A 26,392-nucleotide genomic window follows, 5' to 3' on the forward strand; every position below is an offset into this window, starting at 1 on the left:
TGCGAACTCAGTGACTATCTGGCTGTATCTCCAAACTAAAGCACACGCAGCATTGAAATGCTAATACGACAACTAGACAATAATACGACAGTGGTTAACTGGCAATGTAAACGTGATGGTGTGCCTGCCACCAAAGCAGCAGGCACCGTGGGAGGAAGGTGAGGGAGAGGGAGATGAATGTGAACGGACAGGGGATGAAACAAAACGATAAAGAGCTGGTTTCAGTCCAACAGCAGTACAAAACTTGAAATAGCTGGTCACAGGGCTAAGAGGCTGAAGTGCTTTAGGCTGCTGTTGGACTGAAACCATCTCTTTATCTTTTTGTTTCACAGAATCAATTCAAGCCCGGTCTCTGACATAAAGCTGGAGTAACTCAGCAGGACAGGCAACACAGTGACTCTGGAGAGAAGACCCTTCTTCAGACTGAACTGAACTCTCGTCGGTGAGAGTACTTGTGATTGTCTGAAGAAGGATCTCAACCAGAAACGCAACCCTCTCCCTAGAGCCCATGCCCGTCCCGCTGAGCCACCTTCAACTTCAGAGCCAAACAAAAAACACAGAGTGCTGGAGGAACTCAGCGGGCAAGGCGGCTGCCTCACCCGCTGGGTTTCTCCAGCATTTTTGTCTACCGAAAACGTCAATGATTCCGGGAATGCTGAGGCGACAGGGTGAGAGAGAGGGAGTGGGAGAGCTAGAGAGAGATGAGATGGGGAGCGGGAGAGACAGCGCGAGAGAGAGAGGGAGGGAGAGAGCGAAAGACAGAGAGACATAATGTGGGTGGGTAGGTGAATGACTAACCTGCACACCAAGAAGAAGCCCCTTCTCGCGGTCCAAAGCCCTCAATCATTGTTTTAAGAAATTCTGAATGTGTCATCAATGCATCGATCTATATTCCTCAGTAAATGTAATTGTGTTTTGATCAAGTATTAATGACGCCGCGTGAATTTTATTCAAAGGAACGAGGCGTCATTAATACTTGTTCAAAACACAATTTCATTTACTGAGGAATGTGGATCGATGCAATGATGACACATTGTATAACTACTTGTTAACTACTGGCTGTTAACAAATCGTTTGTGTCTGATGGCCGTGCAGCGGTTGTTATACATGTTCGTTTTAAAAAAAATCCGGATGGTGAATGTATTTAAAAAAATCTTTATTTATCAAAGCAAATTTGTATTTCCGTACGAAATACGGAACATTAGTGCAGGGCCCACCTTATGCGTGGGGCCCAATTGGGAGCAATCGGTCCATTCGGCTTAAAGCCGGCTCTGGTTGCACTCATAGCATAAGATGGCCATCAAATGTTTCTGGTGAAGGCCTGTCATTGTATCACACAGACCAGACTCCACACCATTGACTCTGTCTACACCTCACGCTTGCCTTGGAAAAGCAGCCAACATCATCATAGACATCATAAAAAACAACATCATAGACATCATAAAAAAAATGATGGTGAATGTATTTTAAAAAATCTTTATTTATCAAAGCAAATTTGTATTTCCGTACGAAATACGGAACATTAGTGCAGGGCCCACCTTATGCGTGGGGCCCAATTGGGAGCAATCGGAGTCAGGGCCTGAAGAAGGGTTTCGGCCCGAAACGTCGCCTATTTCCTTCCCTGAAGAAGGGTTTCGGCCCGAAACGTCGCCTATTTCCTTCGCTCCATAGATGCTGCTGCACCCGCTGAGTTTCCCCAGCAATTTTGTGTACCATCATCATAGACTCATCCCTTGATATCCTTGATCACCTTTAGAAAGTTTCAAAAGTCGAGACTCACACAAGTTGAGTTTGGCCAGGATGATCTCGATAGGGAATGGGGAGGAAATTGGGAGAAGACGATGAATTAATTTGGAACAGGAAAAGGTGATAAAAGTGTAAAATACTGAAGCTAAAGCAGGTGTGGAGAGAAAAGCAGAGTTAGTTTGTAGCTGTCACCAGAACTGGAGCAGATCAATGCTGCTGCTGCTGCTGCTGCTGTTTAACCACTTTAAACACCTGTGTTTCAGGTAATGTCCAGGTCTGGTCAGTACATCGCTGCCCCCTACCTACCAAATACAGTTCTTCTCAACATAGGTGACCTTCTGCAGAGGAGGACATCTGGCAGATGGATTTCCGCAGTGAGTGAGGCAACAATTAGTTTGTTAACAAGTCTTTGGAAAATTAAAATAAACTTATTTTAGCATTATTGACTGACTGCGCCAAACACGATGCCTAGTGTTTGTAGAGTTGTGGATGTAGCCCAGTCCATCACACAGACTAGACTCCTCAACATTGACTCCATCTACACTTCACGCTGCCTTGGAAATACAGTCAACAAGACTTGTCCCACCCCGGTCATTTCTTCATCTCCTGATCCACAACTGACCTCATCTGTCTCTACATGATCCACATCCCTCCATACCCTGTACTTCTAAAATCCAGTATCACCGACCCTGGCAATGTAACTCAAGCCCCCACCATACTGTGTAAAACACTTGCCCCACACATCTCCATTTAACATTTTCCTTCTCACCTTATAACTATGCCATCATGGGAAAAAGTTTTTGACTGTCTACCGTATCTATGCTTTTCATAATTGTGTATACTTCTATCCTGCCTCCCCTCAACCTCTGTTATTCCTGTTACAATACAATACAATACGATACAATACAATACAATACAATACAATACAATACAATACAATACAATACGGGTTTATTCATCACATTGCACATAAAGTGCAAGTGAAATGAATATGTCAGCAGCGATACAATGAGAAAGAACACACAATACACAATAAAAATTTAACACAAACATCCACCACAGCATTCATCACTGTGGTGGAAGGCACAAAAATTGGCCAGTCCTCCTCCATTTCCCCCCGTGGTCGGGACCAGAGTCCAGAACCAGTCCATAGTCGGCTCTTCCCCACCGGAGACCGCGGCTTCAGGATGGTGTAGGCCGCAGACCGGCGGTCGAAGATTTAAAGTCCCCGCCGCGCCGCAGTCAGAAGCACAGCAGACCGCAGGGCCGGCGGTCGAAGCTCCCCTCCAGGGATCCCAGGTGATGGTAAGTCCACGCCGGGTCCGCGGTAGAAGTTGGCCGCTGGCCGGCGGTGGAAGCTTCTTCTTCCCCCCGGGTCCCCCACGAGGGAGGCTGCGGACGCCGCGCCAGCTGGAACTCTGCAGACGGCTGCCGGCAGCCGCGGGCCAGCGAATCGGAGCGCTCCCCTCCGGCGAGCTCCAGCGAGGGCTCCCCCGCTCCACGCCAAGTGTCGACGCTGCGCCCGCTGCTGAAGCCCCGGGCGCGTCTTCGGGAAAGACCGCGCCGATCCTTGCTGTTAGGCCACGGGGGAGGCGACCTGGAAAAAGTCGCCTCTCCGTGGAGGAGGCGACCTAAGCGATTTCCCCCTCACCCCCCCCACCACACCAACCCCACACAAAACACACCGAGAAACAACAAAAACACACTTTAAAACATACTAAAAAAACTAAAAAAAGTTGAAAAAAACGGACACGCTGCTGACAGGGCGCCGGCTTGCAGCGCCCCCACCGACCAGACAATCCAAGTCTGTGCGTCCTCTCCCTCCAGCTGAAACCCTCTAATCCAGGCAACATTCTGGCAAATCTCCTCTGCACCATCTCCAAAGCCTCCACATCTTTCCTGTAATGGGGCGACCAGCACTGCACACAATAACTCCAAGAGCAGTCTAACCAAAGTCCTATAGAGCAGCATCATGACTTCCTGACTCTTACATGCAATGCCCCAAGCAATGAAGGTAAGCATACCATACACCTTCTTTACCAGCCCATCCACCTGTGCTGCCACCTTCAGTGAGCTATGAACTCTAACTCCCTCTGCACATCATTGCTGTAAAGGGTCTTGCCATTAACTGTATACTCTCTCCTAACATTCAACCTCCCAAAGTGCAACACCGCGCACTTGCTTGGGTTAAACTCCATCTGCCATTTCTCTGCCCATTTCTTTAGCTGATCTATATCCCACTGTATCTTCTGACAGCCTTCCTTACAGTCTACAACTTCTACAATTTTATACAATAGACAATAGACAATAGGTGCAGGAGTAGGCGATTTGGCCCTTCGAGTCAGCACCGCCATTCACTGTGATCATGGATGATTTTGGTGTCGTCAGCAAACTTACTCACCACCCGTCTACATTTACGTCCAGGTCATTTCTATATATCACAAACAGCACAGGTCCCAGCACAGATCCCCGCGGAACTCCACTGGTCACAGACCTCCAGCCTGAATATCCACCTTCCACCACAACTCTCTGTCTTCTACGAACAAGCCAGTTCTGAATCCATACAACTAAGTCATTGTGAATCCAGTACTTTGGCATTTTAAACAATGAAAGTTCCCCTTGGTTGACAAAGTAATGTTTGTTTAGTTACAATAACAGGTGGAATTTACAAACCATGTCAATTGTTCATTCTTTTCCACAGAAACACCGAGTGCGAATCCCGCAGACAGAAGATGCTTTGAACAGGAGCCGACAGTCACTGATTTTCTTCACCCACCCAGATAACGATGCAATGATTGCCTGTTGTGATGGTTTGGACAAACACCCACCTATCACCTGCATCCAGCACTTTAAGGATAAACACCCTGATTTGGTGAATGTTTCTCTCTATCCGTAAAGTGATGGAGCAGGAAGGAGACAACTGGAGAATCGTGAGGTTTTAGACATTGTGGTGAAGTAAATAAAACTGTTTCTTACCAAACATCAATTAACATCAGACAGGGGGTCACATTTAGTGTAGGAAGGAGCCGCAGATGCTGGTTTACACCAAAGATAGACACAAAATGCTGGAGTAACTCAGTGGCTCTGACAGCATCTCTGGTGAAATGGAATAGGTGACGTTTTGGGTTGGAGTCTGACGAAAGGTTCCGACTCGAAACGTCACCTATACCTTTTCTCCAGAGATGCCGCCTGACCTCCTGAGTTTCCCCAGCATTTTTTGCCTATCTGTGGGAACAAATTTGCTCTTAAGTATATCCACAGTATATCCACTGTATATCCACAGTATATCCACAATATATCCACAGTACATCCACAGTATATCCACAGTATATCCACAGCCTAATAACAGCTTCTGCCTCCATTTACCTGTTTTACCCAAAGTATCTCAGCCTTGTTTGCTGGTATTTGAAGCAAAGAATGCCATGGACAATGATCAATAAATCACCCACTCAAGCCCACTTTAGACACAAGACTGAGCTGGTGCCTCCTGGTGAGACCTGAATTTCTCTCAGTTTGAGGCATCTCCCCATTGAGTCAAGAGGTTCCTGCAACATCCCCACTGGGAGATTCCACCTCCCTGAAGCACAGTGAGAGACCGACTTTGTTAGTGATGGTGCAGTGGGAACATCGCTGACTCACCACAGGACGACACAGTGGCACAGCGTTGCCTCACGGCACCAGGGACCCGGGTTCGATCCTTGCCTTGGGTGCTGTCTGTGTGGAGTTTGTACGTTCTCCTTGTGACTGCGTGGGTTTTCCTCTGGATGCTAGGGTATCCTCTCTCATCACAAATATGTGCAGGGTTGAAGGGTAATTGGCCTATTTACGACTTGTGAACAGTTTCCCCTCTGTTATCAGGCTACTGGATGGTCCTTCCATAAGCTAGGGCACTACCCAATTCACTTCTACAAAATCGTGGACATTGGGCTTTGTCTCTGGATCTGGTGCGCTACAATGCTGAGAACTATATTCTGCACTCTGTATCTCCCCCTTTGCTCTGCCCATTGTACCTGAAGGACCATTCAAAGCAGAATAACAGAGAGGAAGAAGCTGTTCCTGAGACTAGTGGTGTGCACTTTCAAGCTTCTGTATTTTCAGCCTGACAAGAGCCAGGAGATGAAGAAATGACCGGGGTGGGTCAAGTCTTTGATTATGTTGACTGCATTTCCGACGCAGCGTGAAGTGTAGATGGAGTCAATGTTGAGGAGTCTAGTCTGTGTGATGGACTGGGCTACATCCACAACTCTACAATTTCTTGCGTTCTTGGGTAAAACAGTTCCCAAACCAAGCTGTGATGCTACCCAACAGTTTGTATCTGTGACGTTTGTAAGAGCCATTGGAGACATGCTGCATTTACTCAGTCTCTTGAGAATGTACAGCCTTCTTGGCTGTCACTTTATTGTGGTTAATCCATGACAGATCATTGGTAATATTAACGCCAAGGAACTGAAGCTCTGAACTTTGGCATCATTGATGGGGGCATGTACTCCACTATGCTTCCTGAAGTCAATCAAAGGTATCAAAGGTATTTTATTAGTCACATTCACATACACCCAGGTGTAGTGAAGTGAAATGCTTTTTGCCATTTTGCAGCACACAAAAAAAAGAATACAGACATAACACCAATAAGAGTCTTAAACAAAGAACATCCCCCCACAATGGCTCCCACCATGAGGGAAGGCATAAAGTCCAGTCCCCAACCCCAGTTCACCCATAGTCGGGCCCAGTGAGACCTCCACAGTTACCTCTACGGAGGCCCGATGTTCCAGGCCGTTCTCGCCGGGTGATGTTGCTCCGGCGTCGGGAGAATCCTCCCAGCGGCTTGGGAACCCTGGAACGGCCGCTTCCGCACTCGAGTCCGTGGCTTCCAAAGCCGACAAGGCCGCGCCGGTTGGAGCTCCACAACTGGCGATCTCATCTAGAGATCCCAGGCTCCCGGTGTTAAGTTCAGCGCCGCCGCCCGCAGCTGGCCGCTCCACAGTCCCGCAGCTCCGCGATGTTTATCCCGGCGGTTTTCAGTTCACCGGAGCTCCAGCGCGGCGACCCGGGCAAGGCATCGCTCGCTCCGCGATAGCGCTCCAGCGCTGTGCTGCCGCCGAAGCCGAGGTTCTGGGCGGTCCCCGACAGGAAACGCCGCTCCAGGCCCGCTGGTAGGCCGCGAGGACGGGTCGAAGCTGCAGCCCGGAGAAAAGCTGCCTCTCCGACCAGGTAGGGACCCTGAAAGGTAGTTCCCCCCCCCACCCCCCACATAAAAAAGTCTAGACCTCCAAACAAACACTTAACTAACTAAAAATAAAAAATAAATCATTAGTTCCTTAGTCTAGCTGACATTGAGGGAGAGGTTGCTGTCTGTCTCGGCAAAGCTGCAAATGGTCCCGATCTCTACCTGTCCTTGTATGGGGACAGAACCTGGTTGTCACACTTGGACAGCCCTGCCCTGGTCAGGCCCTTGCAATGTCCCTGTTGTGCTCTATTCCTGAGGCCCAACTCCAAGGAAGAATAGCCTGCAGTGGCAGGCAGCTGGTAATTCAGGCAGCTCACCTATATGGATATGAACCATGGAATCTAATGAGGAATCAAGTGGTGAGTGGAGATGGAAACGAGAGGGGAGGGTGAGGGAACAAAATCCAGCAGACAAGATTAGTGAGCAAAACACCAGGTGTTGCAGTAACTCAGCGGGCCAGGCAGCATCTGAGGAGAACATGGGACACAATGGTCCATTCTACAGTTTTCCTCTGCTTCATCTCTTTTGATCTCTTACACTTCCTTATCTCTGTAACTCACTCTCCCCTGATGCTCAGTTTGAAGAAGGGTCTCGATCTGAATCTTCATCTTTTCCTTCTATCCAGAGATGCTGCCTGTCCAGCATTTTGTGTATATCTGATCTGTTTGCGAGCATGTAAAACCAGTGGTGGACTGGCCAGGGTGTCAGCTTGCCCGATGGCAAGTGGGCCCCTGATGAAGTGGGCCCCCTCAGGGCCGGCCTTTGGCCGATTGGACCGATTTTTCCAAATTGGGCCCCGCGCCCAAGGGGGGCCCCGCGTTAATTTTCCGTATTTCTTATGAAAATACAAATTTGCATTGTTAAATAAAGATTTTTTAAAAAACATTTGCCATACGGATTTTTTAACAAAACGAACATGGATAACAACCGCTGTGGATAATAAACGAGGGGTTAACTGCTACTTGACAGCCAGTAGTTATACAATGGATCATCAATGCATCGATCCACATTCCTCAGTAAATGCGTTAAATTATGTGTTACTCGCTGCCGCAGGAGTGGCCGAGACTCTGGTCTGGACCGGAGAGGGTGGGGGGGGGGGGGGGGGGTAGTAGGGTAGTACCGGGCAGTACCGGCCTCTGGGGGGGGGGGGTGTGGGAGCCTACAGGGCAGCAAGCCCCAGCACCGCAGCAAAAATCAATGCTAAATTCTGGGAGCGGGCAGGCGGGCGGTTATGTTAACCGTTCGGGGTACGAGTGGGATTTAACCCTGTGTGTGTGTGTCTGTCTTTGTGACTCTGTGTCTGTGTCTGAAAGGTTCAAAGGTTATTTTATTGGTCACATACATCTAGGTGTAGTGAAATACTTCTTGCCAATGCAGCACATAAAGAAAGAATACAAACATAACAATAATAAAGAAATTTAAACATAAAAACATCCCCCCACAATAGCTCCCACTGTGGGGGAAGGCATAATGTCCAGTCCCCATCCCCAGTTCACCCATAGTCGGGCCTATTGAGGCCTCCACAGTTGCCTCTACGGAGGCCCGATGTTCCAGGCCGTTCTCGCCGGGTGATGGTGCTCTGGCGTCGGGAGAATCCTCACAGCAGCTTGGGAACCCTGGAATGGCCGCTTCCCTTACCGGAGACCGCGGCTTCCGAAACTAACAAGGCCGCGCCGGATGGAACTCCACAACTGGTGATCTCGCTGAGAGATCCCAGGCTCCCGATGTTAAAGTCAATGCCGCCGCCCGTGGCTGGCCGCTCCACAGACCCGCAGCTCCGCAATGTTTCATCGTCGGTCTCAGCTCACCGGAGCTCCTACCCAGGCAAGGCATCGCCCGCTCCTCAGTAGCGCTCCAGCACTGTTGCTGCCACCGCTGGTAGGCCGCGAGGATGGGTCGAAATTGCAGCCCGGCGAAAAAGCTGCCTCTCCGACCAGGTAGGAGACCCTAGAAAGCAGTTTCCCCCTTCCTCCCCCCCACATAAAAAAGGCTAGGACTCGTAAAAACAAAACACTCAACTAACTAAAAATAAGAAAAAAGATGAAATACCACACAGGACGGCGCCCCCTATTCTGGTGTTATCTCTGTGGCTGTGTGTGTGTATCATTGTCTGTGTGTGTGTGTGTGTGTGTGGGGGGGGGGGGGGGGGGGGGGGGCAGTGTAGAGACAGAGTAGGGGGGATTTTCAATTAAGAGTTGGACATGATTACTGTCAATTCGAGCAGCTCACGGAGCAGAGTCAGAATGAGAAACACTGCTCGGCTCTCACACACACACACTCGTGGAGTGAACTGTAAATATAAACGTGGCTGGTGGTAGAGGAGTGGGGGGGGGAGAGGGAGAGAGAGAGAGAGAGACAGAGAAAGAGAGAGAGAGAGAGAGCGAGAAGATGAGATGAGAGATAATGAGAGATACTATCGGAGAGACTAGAGAGAGATAATATTATGTCGCTACTATAGAGAGAGAGCTCTCTCTTACTCTCCTGCGTTCGAGATAGTACTAGCAGTCGATCGAGAGCTCTCTCTCTATTAAGCTATATCTCTCTCTCTTCTCGCTAGCTTCTGCTACTCTCTCTCTCTTCTCTCTCTCTCTCTCCCTCTTCTCTCTCCTCTCTCCTCATCTCTCTCGTCTGTCCTTCTCTCTCCTCTTGTCTCTCTCCTGCTCGCTGTTCTCTCTTTCTCGTTCTTCTCGTCCCTTTGTCGCTCTCTCTCGCATTCTCTCTCTCTTCTCTCTCGCTTCGCTTTTCCTCTCTCTCTTTCTCTACTTTTTTCTCTTCTCCTTTTCTGCTTCTCTGCTTCTTTTTTTCTCTCTCTCTTTGTTCTCTCCTTTTTCTCTTTTCCTTTTTCTCTGCTCCGTCTCTTTACTCTGCCTTCTTCCATCGCCCCCCACCCACCACTGTTGGCTGACCTTTGTGAGGTGATGGAGACCAAACCTGTTATCCTTTTAGATCTGCCTCCACTACCTCCCTCTTCCCTCCTTCTTGAGAGGGGGGGAGGATGAGGACGGAAGGGGAGAGACGGCGGAAGGAGAGATAGTGTGGCCTTGCTTGGTGGGGGAGGGAATGTGTGAACTCTGTACGCAGAGGTGGTGAACTCCACTCTCACACTGGAATTCCCCATCCCCCTGCCATTGCGCAGGTCATCTGACTCCCTCCCTGCACGCAAACCCCCCCCCCTCCCCCCCCCCCCCCCCCTTCTATGGAGCGAAGGAAATATGCAACGTTTCGGGTCAAAACCCTTCTTCAGACCCGGCCCGAAACATTGGCTATTTCCTTCGCTCGATAGATGCTGCCTCAAGCCCTGTCCCACTGTGCGAGTTCACCCAAGAGCTCTCCCGAGTTTAAAATCTCTGTGTAGCATCTTTGTCCCTATCTTTGAATTCCCACTTTGAAATAAAATACAACTTTCGACTTAAATATTTCACAGCAGGATCGCGATTGGTCGATTCCCACGCAAATCAGCAAAGATCAAGTAATATTGGAATTGTTTTCTTTTGCTTCAAACTTTGATGTATTAAAGCTATTGCTTAATGTAGGTACGTTACAAAACTTACCTTCAGCGGCGTTGCAGTTCTGCCACTGCCCGCGTGTGCGACTTTGGCGCCTTTGAGAGGGGGGCGGGTTTAAAATGCATTTTTTTGTCAGCCTGATGAAATCGATTTTTGTCAGGCTGTTTAGCTGCTGAAGAATAATCGCTCCGACATCGGTTTTATTAAGTTTTTTTTAACTGCACTGGATATTTTAATTGCTGGAGTAATTAAAATATCAACTTCTAAAGCCGTCAACACCGACAACGGGGACGGATCTCACGTACGGGACAGGTAAAGGAAAGACGTTTATTTTACATATAAACGTGCTTCTTAGGATGCCTTTAATCAAAATTTTACATTGCGAAAAGGTGACTTAGGACCCATACGAACCGGCAGTATTTTTCCTGCCGATATGGGGCAACGTTCCAAACGATCGCGTTCCACAAAATTCCACTCGCAAGATGATTTAAATGGCCATTAATTTATGGGAATTAAACTCTAAATTTCTTCCATTTGGCCTATAAATTCATGACAATGAGATTTAAAAATAATGTTATATTGTGAATTCTTGTGTGAATGTTATTTGGACACTTAGGCTATTTAAAAATGTTAACCTTTTCTTAAGAAATTGATAGATGTTTAGATCTAGTAATTAGCTACAATTAGGTAATATGCTTTAATTTCAGGTCATCCAAGTAAGATTGTTTCATATTTGTTTCAGAATGCTTCAATCTATAATAACAGAAAATTTCATTCAGTTCTCATAATTTTTAAGAAAGTTATGGGCTTTTGACTGTCCTTGATCACAGCTTTTGAGTTAAGTCAATGGAAAAGCAATAGGGAACAAGATGCTAATTTCCGAGTATGAAAATGGCCTAACTTTTTTAATACGGAAGATATGAAAGTGAATTAGGTGTCAAATTAAACTTCTTTTTATGCTTTAGCTAATGGGATAAATTGCAGACTTGATTTTTTAAATCTCAAAATGTTGTAACATTGCTACTTAATGATGGTAATTAGCAGCACTAGCCCATCGTGTGTACTAACAATTCTGGCATCCAACAGACTTCATGACAAGGCATTTATGAACCTTATAAAGTCATCTGCACACTATTAGTTACTCAAGTCCAATGTGAGAGGACATTTTCAAAGCTAAAGATCATAAAGACAATGTTAAGAAATTTGCTGTCTGAGGAGAATTTGGAATCATACATGTTGCTATCCATTGAAAAGGAATTGTTAGATGAATTGGATGCAGAAGCAATTATTGGCAGATTCGCACAATCATCTAGCGAACACAAACAATTGCTCTTAATATAGTGGACTGCATGCAATGCTCTATTGTGCTTTTGAACTATCTGTTAATGTGTAAATTGTGCAGTAAACTATTTAAAAATATCAACCAATTACTTTAAATTTAAAAAAATCAATTAAAAATTCAATTCTCATGGAAGGTTGGTTAAGAAGGTTCAACTGTTGGGTATAAATGCAGGAGTAGCAAGATGGATTCAACAGTGGCTGAATGGGAGAAGCCAGAGGGTAATGGTGGATGGTTGTTTGTCGGGTTGGAGGCAGGTGACTAATGGGGTGCCTCAGGGATCGGTGTTGGGTCCTTTGTTGTTTGTCATGTACATCAATGATCTGGATGAAGGTGTGGTAAATTGGATTAGCAAGTATGCAGATGATACCAAGATAGGGGGTGTTGTGGATAATGAAGAGGATTTCCAAAGTCTACAGAGTGATTTAGGCCATTTGGAAGAATGGGCTGAACGATGGCAGATGGAGTTTAATGCTGATAAATGTGAGGTGCTACACCTTGGCAGGACAAATCAAAATAGGACGTACATGGTAAATGGTAGGGAATTGAAGAATACAGTTGAGCAGAGGGATCTGGGAATAACCGTGCATAGTTCCTTGAAGGTGGAATCTCATATAGATAGGGTGGTAAAGAAAGCTTTTGGTATGCTAGCCTTTATAAATCAGAGCATTGAGTATAGAAGCTGGGATGTAATGTTAAAATTGTACAAGGCATTGGTGAGACCAAATCTGGAGTATGGTGTACAATTTTGGTCGCCCAATTATAGGAAGGATGTCAACAAAATAGAGCGAGTACAGAGGAGATTTACTAGAATGTTGCCTGGGTTTCAACAACTTCAAGTTAGGTCTTTATTCTCTGGAGCGCAGAAGGTTAAGGGGGGACTTGATAGAGGTCTTTAAAATGATGAGAGGGATAGACAGAGTTGATGTGGATCAGCTATTCCCTTTGAGAATAGGGAAGGTTCAAACAAGAGGACATGACTTCAGAATTAAGGGACAGAAGTTTAGGGGTAACATGAGGGGGAACTTCTTTACTCAGAGAGTGGTAGCGGTGTGGAATGAGCTTCCAGTTCGTTGGTATCATTTAAAAATAAATTGGATAGGCATATGGATGAGAAGGGAATGGAGGGTTATGGTATGAGTGCAGGCAGGTGGGACTAAGGGAAAAAAGTTGTTCGGCACGGACTTGTAGGGCCGAGATGGCCTGTTTCCGTGCTGTAATTGTTATATGGTTATAATTATAACATTCTGTATTTACATTCGGTATCTACTGCCAGTAATATATACAGTACATGTACACTGTAATTACTAAGAAATACACATTTTTTTCCCCAAAACTTTAATTGTATCCTTTTTTCCATATGTATTTTTTGAAAATTGTATTTATTCATTATGAAAATTAAATGAAAATTATGATGGAATTGAATGCAACATCTCCAAGTTTGCGGATGATACGAACCTGGGGGGCAGTGTTAGCTGCGAGGAGGCTGCAAGGTGACTTGGATAGGTTGGGTGAGTGGGCAAATGCATGGCAGATGCAGTATAATATCGATAAATGTGAGGTTATCCACTTTGGTGGCAAAAACAGGAAAGTCGACTATTATCTGAATGGTGGCCGATGAGGAAAAGGGGAGATGCAACGAGACCTGGGTGTAATGGTACACCAGTCATTGAAAGTAGGCATGCAGGTGCAGCAGGCAGTGAAGAAAGCGAATGATATGTTAGCATTCATAGCAAAAGGATTTGAGTATAGGAACAGGGAGGTTCTACTGCAGTTGTACAGGGTCTTGGTGAGACCACACCTGGAGTATTGCGTACAGTTTTGGTCTCCTAATCTGAGGAAAGACATTCTTGCCATAGAGGGAGTACAGAGAAGGTTCACCAGACTGATTCCTGGGATGTCAGGACTTTCATATGAAGAAAGACTGGATAGACTTGGTTTGTACTCGCTAGAATTTAGAAGATTGAGGGGGGATCTTATAGAAACGTACAAATTCTTAAGGGGTTGGACAGGCTAGATGCAGGAAGATTGTTCCCGATGTTGGGGAAGTCCAGAACAAGGGGGTCACAGTTTAAGGATAAGGGGGAAGTCTTTTAGGACCGTTTAGGAACATTTTTCACACAGAGAGTGGTGAATCTCTGGAATTCTCTGCCACAGAAGGTAGTTGAGGCCAGTTCATTGACTATATTTAAGAGGGAGTTAGATGTGGCCCTTGTGGCTAAGGGGATCAGGGGGTATGGAGAGAAGGCAGGTACAGGATAATGAGCTGGATGATCAGCCATGATCATATTGAATGGCGGTGCAGGTTCGAAGGGCCGAATGGCCTACTCCTGCACCTATTTTCTATGGTTCTATGTTTCTAAATGATAGCATTGTAGTTGAGGGTGGGCCCCCTTTGTCTCCTGGCAACCAATATTTTTAGACCCAGTCCGCCGCTGTGTAAAACTAAGCTTTTCACTGTACTTTGATACAGGTGACAATAATAACCATAATAATAAACCTATATACAAGTCCACCACTGATTTTCCTGCAACTGGTGGTCCGGCACCTCCTTTAATCCGGATAAAATTACAAGAACGCATTTGAAATCCCCCTCGGAGTCCCCTGGAAAATGTGGCACCTAGGCCGGATGATGCGGCTGATCTTGACCTCATCGGGACTTCCATGCTGATCGGTGGGTCGAATTTACCCCCTGTGGCCAAAGCTCTGGAACTCCGGCAGATCTGTTCCCATAGCCGGCACCTGAGGTCGACTCTACAGACCAGTATCTCAGCCCCCTCCCTCCTTGCCGAGGCCGTGACCTCTGTTGTTTTGGCAAAACAACAATACGGCAAGTCTGTGGACCCCGACAAAGTAGTCATACAATTCAGAACAAAACTATAAATAGCTGAAGCAGAAAATATCACTGATCTCAGATCACTGGGTGAATTTGTATTGGGATTAATTGTGAGATATATTTGAATACATTTATTAGTTGAGCCATTGCAATATAGAATAAAAACAATTTGTGATAGGAACAATAGTTAATTAATACTGCAGGAATATATCGAGGGTACCAATAAAATTATTTTATAAAATTATATTACAGAAATAAAGTATGGTTGTTAGATTGATTCAAAATGTTTCTTCTAAATTTGTGCAATTCACATGTTGTTGAAATATAATTTTAGTTGAAATGTTTGCCCATTCACTTTGTCTCATTTGTAGAAATTATTAATTCATCAGTGTAGAATTGATCAGGATTTCTTTATACAATAATGCCTTTCATCATTGAGTTCCACTATTACTTTTCATTTTAATAATGATCCACCATACATGCAAATTACAAAGTGCTGGAGGAACTCAGCGGGACATTCAGCATCTGTGGAGGGAATGGACTGATTACCTTTGGGGTCAGGACCCTTGATGTGCCTGACCCACTGAGTTCCTCCAGCACTTTGTGTTTTTCTCAATGTTCCTGCATCTGCAGTTCCTTGTGTCTCCACCGTGCAAGCAACCCCATGTTATGATTTACACCATTTGTTCCTATAGTGTCTTTGCCTTTGTCTGAAGCTTTGTTTAAAGCTGTCAATTATTTTCTTCTTTTTTTCTCAGTCATTTTCCAATTCTTTTTCAACTTTCTCTTCCTGATTCTGTGATTTAAAATCATTTTCTGCTTTGCTGTCTTTTGCTTCCACTTGTATTCCCGTTGGATTTGATGCTGAATTAACGAAGGAAAGAGCTTAGAAATGGAACCAAGCATATATGAACAGCGTCAAAATTATTGTACATATGATTCATGAATTCATGTCGGAACAATGACTAGCACGGACACAGTGGGCCGAAGGGCCTATTCCTGTACTGTTCTAAGTTCTACATTCGAATTTAAGCAGGATAAGTCCTATCATCTGCTTGTTGCAACGCGAAAACCTGTATTTAGAATGCTAACTTTTTAATTAAGCAAATATAACTTGCATTAATTATCCTAAAGGGCCTGTCTCACATAGGCGACTTTTTAGGCGAGTGCAGGAGACTCGGCACTCGCCACATGATCGCCACATGGTTGCCACATGGTTGCCACATGTTCTCTGGTGGTCTCTGGTGAGTCTCCTTCATGGTCGTGAGGAGTTCCAGCATTCTGGGAACTAGTCACGGCCTCAGTATGGTCGCCGCAAATTTTTCAACATGTTCACTTGGTCGCCATGGAGAAAATCGATAATCCTGTAACATAGAAACATAGAAAATAGGTGCAGAAGTAGGCCATTCGGCCCTTCGAGCCTGCACCGCCATTCAATATGATCATGGCTGATCATCTAACTCAGTATCCTGTATCTCCATACCCCCTGATCCCTTTAGCCACAAGGGCCACATCTAACTCCTTCTTAAATATAGCCAATGAACTGGCCTCAACTCCATTCTGTGGCAGAGAATTCCAGAGATTCACCACTCTCTGTGTAAAAAATGTTTTTCTCATCTCAGTCCTAAAAGATTTCCCCCTTATCCTTAAACTGTGACCCCCTTGTTCTGGACTTCCCCAACATCGGGAACAATCTTCCTGCATCTAGCCTGTCCAACCCACTAAGAACTTTGTAAGTTTCTATACGATCCCCCCTCAATCTTCTAAATTCTAGCGAGTACAAACCGAGTCTATCCAGTCTTTCTTCATATGAAAGTCCTGACATCCCAGGAATCAGTCTGATTAACCTTCTCTGTACTCTTTCTATGGCAAGAATGTCCTTCCTCAGATTAGGAGACCAAAACTGTACACAATACTCCAGGTGTGGCCTCAACTGCAGTAGAACCTCCCTGCTCCTATACTCAAATCCTTTTGCTATGAATGCTAACATACCATTCACTTTCTTCACTGCCTGCTGCACCTGCATGCCTACTTTCAATGACTGGTGTACCATGACACCCAGGTCTCGTTGCATCTCCCCTTTTCCAAATCGCCCACCATTCAGGTAATAGTCTACTATTTTGCCACCAAAGTGGATAACCTCACATTTATCCACATTATACTGCATCTACCATGCATTTGCCCACTCACCCAGACTATCCAAGTCATCTTGCAGCCTCCTAGCATCCTCCTCACAGCTAACACTGCCCTCCAGCTTTGTGTCATCCGCAAACTTGGAGATGTTGCATTCAATTCCCTCGTCCAAATCATTAATATATATTGTAAATAGCTGGGGTCCCAGCACTGAGCCTTGCGGTACCCCACTAGTCACTGCCTGCCATTCTGAAAAGGACCCGTTAACTCCTTTGCTCTTTGCTCTTTGCTTCCTGTCTGCCAGCCAGTTCTCTATCCACATCAATACTGAACCCCCAAACCGTGTGCTTTAAGTTTGTACACTAATCTCTTATGTGGGACCTTGTCGAAAGCCTTCTGAAAGTCCAGATATAACACATCCACTGGTTCTCCCTTATCCACTCTAATAGTTACATCCACGAAAAATTCTATAAGATTCGTCAGACATGATTTACCTTTCATAAATCCAGGCTGACTTTTTCCAACGCTTTCACCACCTTCCAAATGTGCTGCTATCCCATCTTTAATAACTGACTCTAGCAGTTTCCCCACTACCGATGTTAGGCTAACTGGTCTGTAATTCCCCATTTTCTCTCTCCCTCCCTTTTTAAAAAGTGGTGTTACATTAGCTACCCTCCAATCCTCAGGGACTACTCGAGAATCTAAAGTTTTGAAAAATTATCACTAATGCATCCACTATTTCTGGGGCTACTTCCTTAAGTACTCTGGGATGCAGCCTATCTGGCCCTGGGGACATCCTGTGGTCATAGGTGCAGTTGTAGTGGGGTCGCCATGTAGTTATGGGTAGTCATAGGTAGTTTTAGTTAATCACCTTTGCTGACCGGTCATTTTCATTTTATTTTCTGAAACCAAGGCTAACCGACCGGTAATGTTAAATGCCCGCCAAACCTCTCTGGCTTATTAAAAGTTGTCCGGCTCTTAAAAGTCTTCTCCCCCTTTCTTCCCCCTTCTCCCCCCTCCCCCCTCTTTTAAAGGACTTGTTGTACACTGCGCGAGCTGTCTTAACCTTCCTGTTCATCCCGGGAGCCGTGACAGAGGGAGGAGTGACCTCCGTGTGGTGAGTTAAAAAACCCATCGCGGGGCTTGTCTCAACAGAGGCCCAGGAGCCGTGACAGAGGGAGGAGCGACCTCCGTGTGGTGAGTTAAAAACCCATCGCGGGGCTTGTCTCAACAGAGGCCCGGGAGCCGTGACAGAGGGAGGAGCGACCTCCGTGTGGTGAGTTAAAAACCCATCGCGGGGCTTGTCTCAACAGAGGCCCGGGAGCCGTTACAGAGGGAGGAGCGACCAAAATCTGCAACGTTCCATGCGCAGATCTCACTTCCAGAGAAGGAGTCTGGTGGAAGTCTCTGATTGGTCAAACGGACTAGAGGAAACAGCTGATTGGCTTGTATCCCGGGTAAGGCTTTATTGTATTCGGTTAAGGGGGAGTATGAGGGCCAGGGCAGTTTACTGTTCTGGATGTCAGATGTGGGAGGTCATGGAGTCTGAGTGCCCTCCAGATGTCCACATCTGCGCCAGGTGCGTCGAGATGGGGCTCCTAAGGGACCGTGTTAGGAACCTGGAACAGCAACTCGATGACCTCTGTCTGCTCAGGGAGAGCGAGGAGGTCATAGATAGGAGTTACAGGGAGGTGGTCACTCCAAGACCACGGGAGACAGAAAACTGGGTCACAGTTAGGAAGGGCAACGGGCAGAGGCAGGGACTGGTGAGTACCCCAGTGGCTGTACACCTTGAAAATAAGTACTCATGTTTGAGTAAAGGTGGGGGAAACAGCCTACCTGGGGGGCAGCGACAGCGGCCGGGCCTCTGGCATAAAGACCGGTCCTGTTGCTCAGAAGGGTAAGGAAAAGAAGAGGAGGGCAATTGTAATAAGGGACTCTATAGGCAGGGGGTCGGATAGGCGATTTGGTGGACGCAGACAGGAGACCCGGATGGTAGTTTGACTCCCTGGTGCCAGGGTCAGGGATGTGTCTGAACGTGTCCAAGAAATCCTGAAATGGGAGGGAGAGGAGCCTGAGGTTGTGGTACATATAGGTACCAACGACATAGGTAAAAAAAGAGAAGTGGTCCTGAAAGAAGAATTTAGGGAGTTAGGTAGAGAGTTAAGGAGAAGGACTGCAAAGGTAACAATCTCAGGATTACTGCCTGTGCCACGCGACAGTGAGAGTAGGAATGGAGCGAGGTGGAGGATAAATGAGTGGATGAGGGACTGGTGCAGTGGGTATGGATTCAAGTTTCTGGATCATTGGGACCTCTTTTGGGGAAGGTGTGACCTGTACAGAAAGGACGGGTTGCACTTGAACTCGAGGGGGACCAATATCCTGGCGGGGAGATTTGCAAAGGCTACTGGGGAGACTTTAAACTAGTATGGTTGGGGGGAGGGACTCAAATTGGGAAAGCTAGCAGTCAGTGTGTGAGGCAGGAGGCAGAGAATGGTAGCACTCTGACCCAAAATGTAGGGGAGAGAGAAGAAAAAGACAATAAACAGAGAATAAGAGAGGGTGGGTTTCTTAAATGTGTATATTTTAATGCTAGGAGCATTGTAAGAAAGGTGGATGAACTCAGAGCCTGGATTGACACCTGGAAGTATGATGTTGTGGCGATCAGTGAAACATGGTTGCAGGAGGGCTGTGATTGGAAACTAAATATTCCAGGATTTTGTTGCTTCAGGTGTGATAGAATTGGAGGGGCAAGAGGTGGAGGTGTTGCATTGCTTATCAGGGAATATGTTACAGCAGTACTTTGGCAGGATAGATTAGAGGGCTCGTCTAGGGAGGCTATTTGGGTGGAACTGAGAAATGGGAAAGGGGTAGCAACACTTATAGGGGTGTATTATAGACCGCCAAATGGGGAGCGAGAATTGGAAGAGCAAATATGTAAGGAGATTGCAGATATTAGTAGTAAGCACAAGGTAGTGATTGTGGGAGATTTCAATTTTCCACACATAGACTGGGAAACACATTCTGTAAATGGGCTGGATGGGTTGGAGTTTGTAAAATGTGTGCAGGATAGTTTTTTGCAGCAATACATAGAAGTACCTACTAGAGAAGGAGCGGTGCTGGACCTCCTGTTAGGAAATGAGACGGGTCAGGTGGCAGAGGTATGCGTTGGGGAACAGTTCGGGACCAGTGATCACAATACCATTAGTTTCAATATAATTATGGAGAGGGTCAGAACTGGACCTAGGGTTGAGATTTTTGATTGGAGAAAGGCTAACTTTGAGGCGATGTGAAAGGATTTAAAAGGAGTAAATTGGGACATTTTGTTTTATGGGAAAGATGTGGAAGAGAAATGGAGTACATTTAAAGGTGAAATTTTAAGAGTACAGAATCTTTATGTCCCTGTTCGGTTGAAAGGAAATAGTAAACATCGGAAAGAGCCATGGTTTTCAAGGGAAATTGGACACTTGGTTCGGAAAAAGAGGGAGATCTACAATAATTATAGGCAGCATGGAGTAAATGAGGTGCTTGAGGAGTATAAAGAATGTAAAAAGAATCTTAAGAAAGAAATTAGAAAAGCTAAAAGAAGATATGAGGTTGCTTTGGCAAGTAAGGTGAAAGTAAACCCAAAGGGTTTCTACAGCTATATTAATAGCAAAAGGATAACGAGGGATAAAATTGGTCCATTAGAGAGTCAGAGTGGACAGCTATCTGCAGAGCCAAAAGAGATGGGGGAGATATTGAACAATTTCTTTTCTTCGGTATTCACCAAGGAGAAGGATATTGAATTATGTGAGGTAAGGGAAACAAGTAGAGTAGCTATGGAAACTTGAGATTCAAAGAAGAGGAAGTACTGACACTTTTGAGAAATATAAAAGTGGATAAGTCTCCAGGTCCGGACAGGATATTCCCTAGGACATTGAGGGAAGTTAGTGTAGAAATAGCAGGGGCTATGACAGAAATATTTCAAATGTCATTAGAAACGGGAATAGTGCCGGAGGATTGGCGTACTGCGCATGTTGTTCCATTGTTTAAAAAGGGGTCTAAGAGTAAACCTAGCAATTATAGACCTGTTAGTTTGACGTCAGTGGTGGGCAAATTAATGGAAAGGATACTTAGAGATAATATATATAAGCATCTGGATAAACAGGGTCTGATTAGGAACAGTCAACATGGATTTGTGCCTGGAAGGTCATGTTTGACTAATCTTCTTGAATTTTTTGAAGAGGTTACTCGGGAAATTGATGAGGGTAAAGCAGTGGATGTTGTATATATGGACTTCAGTAAGACCTTTGACAAGGTTCCTCATGGAAAGTTGGTTAAGAAGGTTCAGTGGTTGGGTATTAATGGTGGAGTAGCAAGATGGATTCAACAGTGGCTGAATGGGAGATGCCAGAGAGTAATGGTGGATGGTTGTTTGTCAGGTTGGAGGCCAGTGACTAGTGGGGTGCCACAGGGATCTGTGTTGGTCCACTGTTGTTTGTCATGTACATCAATGATCTGGATGATGGTGTGGTAAATTGGATTAGTAAGTATGCAGATGATACTAAGATAGGTGGGCTTGTGGATAATGAAGTAGATTTTCAAAGTCTACAGAGAGATTTATGCCAGTTGGAAGAGTGGACTGAAAGATGGCAGATGGAGTTTAATGCTGATAAGTGTGAGGTGCTACATCTTGGCAGGACAAATCAAAATAGGACGTACATGGTAAATGGTAGGGAATTTAAGAATGCAGGTGAACAGAGGGATCTGGGAATAACTGTGCACAGTTCCCTGAAAGTGGAATCTCATGTAGATAGGGTGGTAAAGAAAGCTTTTGGTGTGCTGGCCTTTATAAATCAGAGCATTGAGTATAGAAGTTGGGATGTAATGTTAAAATTGTACAAGGCATTGGTGAGGCCAATTCTGGAGTATGGGGTACAATTTTGGTCGCCTAATTATAGGAAGGATGTCAACAAAATAGAGAGAGTACAGAGGAGATTTACTAGAATGTTGCCTGGGTTTCAGCAACTAAGTTACAGAGAAAGGTTGAACAAGTTAGGGCTTTATTCTTTGGAGCACAGAAGGTTAAGGGGGGACTTGATAGAGGTCTTTAAAATGATGAGAGGGATAGACAGAGTTGACGTGGATAAGCTTTTCCCACTGAGAGTAGGGAAGATTCAAACAAGGGGACATGACTTGAGAATTAAGGGACAGAAGTTTAGGGGTAACATGAGGGGGAACTGCTTTACTCAGAGAGTGGTGGCTGTGTGGAATGAGCTTCCAGGGAAGGTGGTGGAGGCAGGTTCGTTTTTATCATTTAAAAATAAATTGGATAGTTATATGGACGGGAAAGGAATGGAGGGTTATGGTCTGAGCGCAGGTATATGGGACTAGGGGAGAATACGTGTTCGGCACGGACTAGAAGGGTCGAGATGGCCTGTTTCCGTTCTGTAATTGTTATATGGTTATATGTATCATCTTGGCTTTGCACCGTGTGAATTTCAGCAGGTGCTGCCCCCCGCTTTCCCCGGCCCCCGCCTTTGCAGTGTGTGTGTGTGTGTGTGTGTGTGTGTGTGTGTGTGTGTGTGTGTGTGTGTTCTACTCTGACAGTCGCCGTTCCAGTTCCCGGTTTTTCAGGCGAGTGCCGCGAACTTGACAGTCGCCGGCAGTCCGCTGAAAAATCGCCTAAGTGGGACAGGCCCTTAAATGGGATAATGGGACTCCACAGTCAAAAAAGCCCATCAGAGGATGTACTTCCTGCGGCAGCTGAGGGAACACAACCTGCCACAGGTAATGATGGTCCAGTTTTACACTACCAACATCGAGTCTGTCCTCTCCTTCTTCATCATGGTCTGGTTTGGATCATCCATCAAGCATAACATCTGGAGTATGCAACGCATCGTTCGATCAGCCGAGAAAGTTATTGGCTGCAATCTTCACCCCATTGACGAACGGTACACTACAAGGGTCAGGAGTGAGCAGGTAAGATCATCTCTGTCCCCTCTCACACTGGCCACAAACTCTTTGAAGTACTTCCCTCTGGGAGGCGACTCTGGACTGTCAAAGTTGCCATAGCCAGACATGGGTTCAAGGGTCCAACTTTGGTCTTAACTAATTTTTTCCTCTTCACATACCTAAAGAAGCTTTTACTATCCGCCTTTATATTCTTGGCTAGCTTACCTTCATACCTCATCTTTCTCCCCGTATTGCCTTTTTAGTTATCTTCTGTTGCTCTTTAAACATTACCCAATCCTCTTGCTACCCGCTCATCTTTGCTACGTTGTACTCCTTCGCTTTAACTTTTATACTGTCCCTGACGTCCCTTGTCAGCCATGGTCGCCCCTTACTCCCCTTGGAGTCTTTCTTCCTCCTAGGAATGAACTGATCCTGCACCTTCTGTATTATTCTGAGAAATACCTGCCATTTTTGTTCCACTGTCATCCCTGCTAGTGTATCTTTCCAGTCAACTTTGGCCAGCTCCTCCCTCATGGCCCCATAGTCCCCTTTATTCAACAGTAACACTGACACTTCCAATTTACCCTTCACCCTCTCCAATTGTAGATTAAACCTGACCATGTTATGGTCACTGCCTCCTAATGGCTTCAGGCAGTGAGACTGGCCCCGCACCTGTCCTCCACTATCACCCTGAGCACACCACAGGGCTGTGTACTAAGCCCCATGCTCTACTCCCTCTTCACTCACGACTGTGTTCCTGCATTCGACACCAACACCATTGTGAAGTTTGCAGACGACACAACAGTGATTGGGCTGATCACCAACGGTGATGAAACAAAATACAGAGCGGAGGTGCAGAACCTGGCGGACTGGTGCGCACGTAACAGCTTGTCACTAAACACCTCCAAGACCAAGGAGCTGATTATTGACTTCAGGAGGTCCCATAATGGAGAATACGCCCCAATCTCCATTTACGGGGAAAGTGTGGAGAGAGTGTCCAGCTTTAAGTTTCTGGGCACTCACATTTCAGAGGACCTCACATGGTCCACCAACACCGCTGCGCTGGTCAATAAGGCACAGCAACGACTGTTCTTCCTGAGGACATTAAAAAAAACTGGTCTGCCCCAACAGCTGCTGACAACGTTCTACCGCTGCACCACAGAGAGCATATTAACGTATGGCATCTCAGTGTGGTATCTCAGCTGCACGGAGGCGGAGAGGAGAGCTCTTCAGCGCGTCGTCCACAGAGCGCAGAGGATTATTGGGACACAGCTACCAGCCTTGGAGGGCATCTACCGCACACGGTGCCTCAGGAAGGCCGTCAGCATCCATAAAGACTCCTCACACCCTTGTAACGGACTGTTCGAACTACTTCCCTCCGGCAGACGTTACAAGGCCTTCTACGCCTGAACCTCCAGACTCAGAAACAGCTTTATTCCCAGAGCTATAGCGGCTCTGAACCGGCCCTGCTGAGCGCCCCCCATCCCCCCTGGACTGTCTCCCTCGGATGGTCACGTCACACAGCTTATTTATTTATTTTACTTTTCTTTTACATCGGTTGGAAGCTGCATACTAAATCTCGTTGCACTGACGTGCAATGACAATAAAAGATATTATTATTATTATTATTATTTGCCTCAAGTTCCCTTATCAAATCCGGTTCATTACATAACACTAAATCCAGAATTGCCTTCTCCCTGGAAGGCTCCAGTACAAGCTGCATTACCTTTACTACATGCCAATTTTAACTCCAGATTCAACTTTCACCCTATATCCAGACTACTCTTTTGGGGCCTGTAGATGTCCCATTAGGGTCTTTTTACCCTTACAAATCCTTAGTTCTATCCATACTGACTCCACATCTCCTGTTTCAATGTCACCCTCTTGCAAGGGACTGAATTTCATTCCTCATCAACAGAGTTACCCCACCCCCTTTGCCCACCTGTCTGTATTCTCAAATATCAATCCTCACCAACAGAGCTACCCCACCCCCTTTGCCCATCTGTCTCTGTAATTCCCACAACATCATACTTAACAATTTATAACTGAGCCTCAAGCTCGTCCACTTTATTTCTTATACTTTGCGCATTCATATACACCACTTTGACCTCAATATTCACCTCCCCTCTCGCACCGCTCGCAATTGGCCCTGACCTAACTCTCTTATCCCTTCTCAAACTTTTCTTCCCATTAATTTGGGGGTCTTTTGTAACTTTTCCGGTACTCACTTTCCCATCAACTCCATTATTATACTCCCAATTTGTCAATCTCTCCTTCAAATCCCTCCTGCAACTTCAAGTCATTTTTCTCAAAGTGGGGTCTTGTAAAGTTAAAATTGTGAATAACTTGTAAAATATAATATCAATCTGAATGAAACGATACACACCACAGGATAATGGTGAGTAAGCTGGTCCAAAAATTATAGCACTATCGTGTACCGTATTGGCATAATTCAGGGCATCAGGGCATGAGTCACAGACAGACACACTGGCAGACAGGCAGACTCACAAACAAACAAGATGAGAGTTTTAGTAATATATAGATGAGTGGTGTGAAGGGCCTGTCCCACTTTGGCGTCATTTGTGCGTCATTTACGCAACATAATTTATGCGTAACGATGCACGCGGCTTGACACGCACGTGATGTGTGCATGGCATGCATTACGTGCGCATGGTACATGGTGACGTAGGCAATGACGCGTGGTCGCGTGCAGCGCCCCAGGATTTTAAGTTTCACAAAAGTTTTGCACACCATCTGCGTGGCGCGCAAATGACGCCCAAGTGAGACAGGCCCTTAAGTTACAGTATTTTTTACAGAAGGAAATGAGTGTCTGGAACGTGTTGCCAGGGGGCGGTGCAGGAGTGGCGTTTAATTGACTTTTGGATAGAAATATGCTGGGAATGGAGGAATATGGGTTATGTGCAGGTAGATAAGTGATGGTATTGGCATCATGTTCAGCACAGACATTGTGGGCTGAAGGGCCTGTTTCTGTGCTGTACTGTTCTATGTTCTATGATTCAGCAGAAGCATTACCTTCCTGATTTCCTGCACATTGATTTTCCAGATTCCTTGCTTGATTTTCATCCTCATCGGGACGTCCTGTGATGACTTCTGGATCCAGCGCTGTATTAAAATACAAGAAGGTCTCACATGTAATGATGCCAACACTGCCTGAGATAAGGTATCCCAACACATTCTGAGAAGCTGGATCACAGGACTCGGACTTTTGTAGTTTCCCACCAATATTTTAAGAGCTCAAAAGAGAAGCCTTAACCTGACTAAAGATCTGCATGTTGCTGCTGCAAAAGTTCATACAACTGTTATTTAGTCAAGTACACACTCTGGGCATCAAATTCTCTCTGATTCCGTCCCTGCTTCAAGCCAAATGTTTACTAGACTTTAGAATGAACAATTCTGGGCTATTCACACAAAATGTCTCTCTGTCAACCCAGGGAATATAAATTGAAACAATTCGGCAAGTGAACGTGGAGACATGGAATCATAGAGTGATCCAGTGTGGAAACAGGCCTTCCGGCTCAACTCGCCACACCAGCCAACAATGTCCCTGCTTCACTAGTCCCACTTGCCTGCACTTGGTCCATATCCCTCCTATCCTGTCCTATCCATGTACCTGTCTAATTGTTTCTTAAATGATGGGATAGTCTCAGCCT

This window comes from Amblyraja radiata, chromosome 20 (genome assembly GCF_010909765.2).
Source record: "Amblyraja radiata isolate CabotCenter1 chromosome 20, sAmbRad1.1.pri, whole genome shotgun sequence".
Taxonomy (NCBI): Eukaryota; Metazoa; Chordata; class Chondrichthyes; order Rajiformes; family Rajidae; genus Amblyraja; species Amblyraja radiata.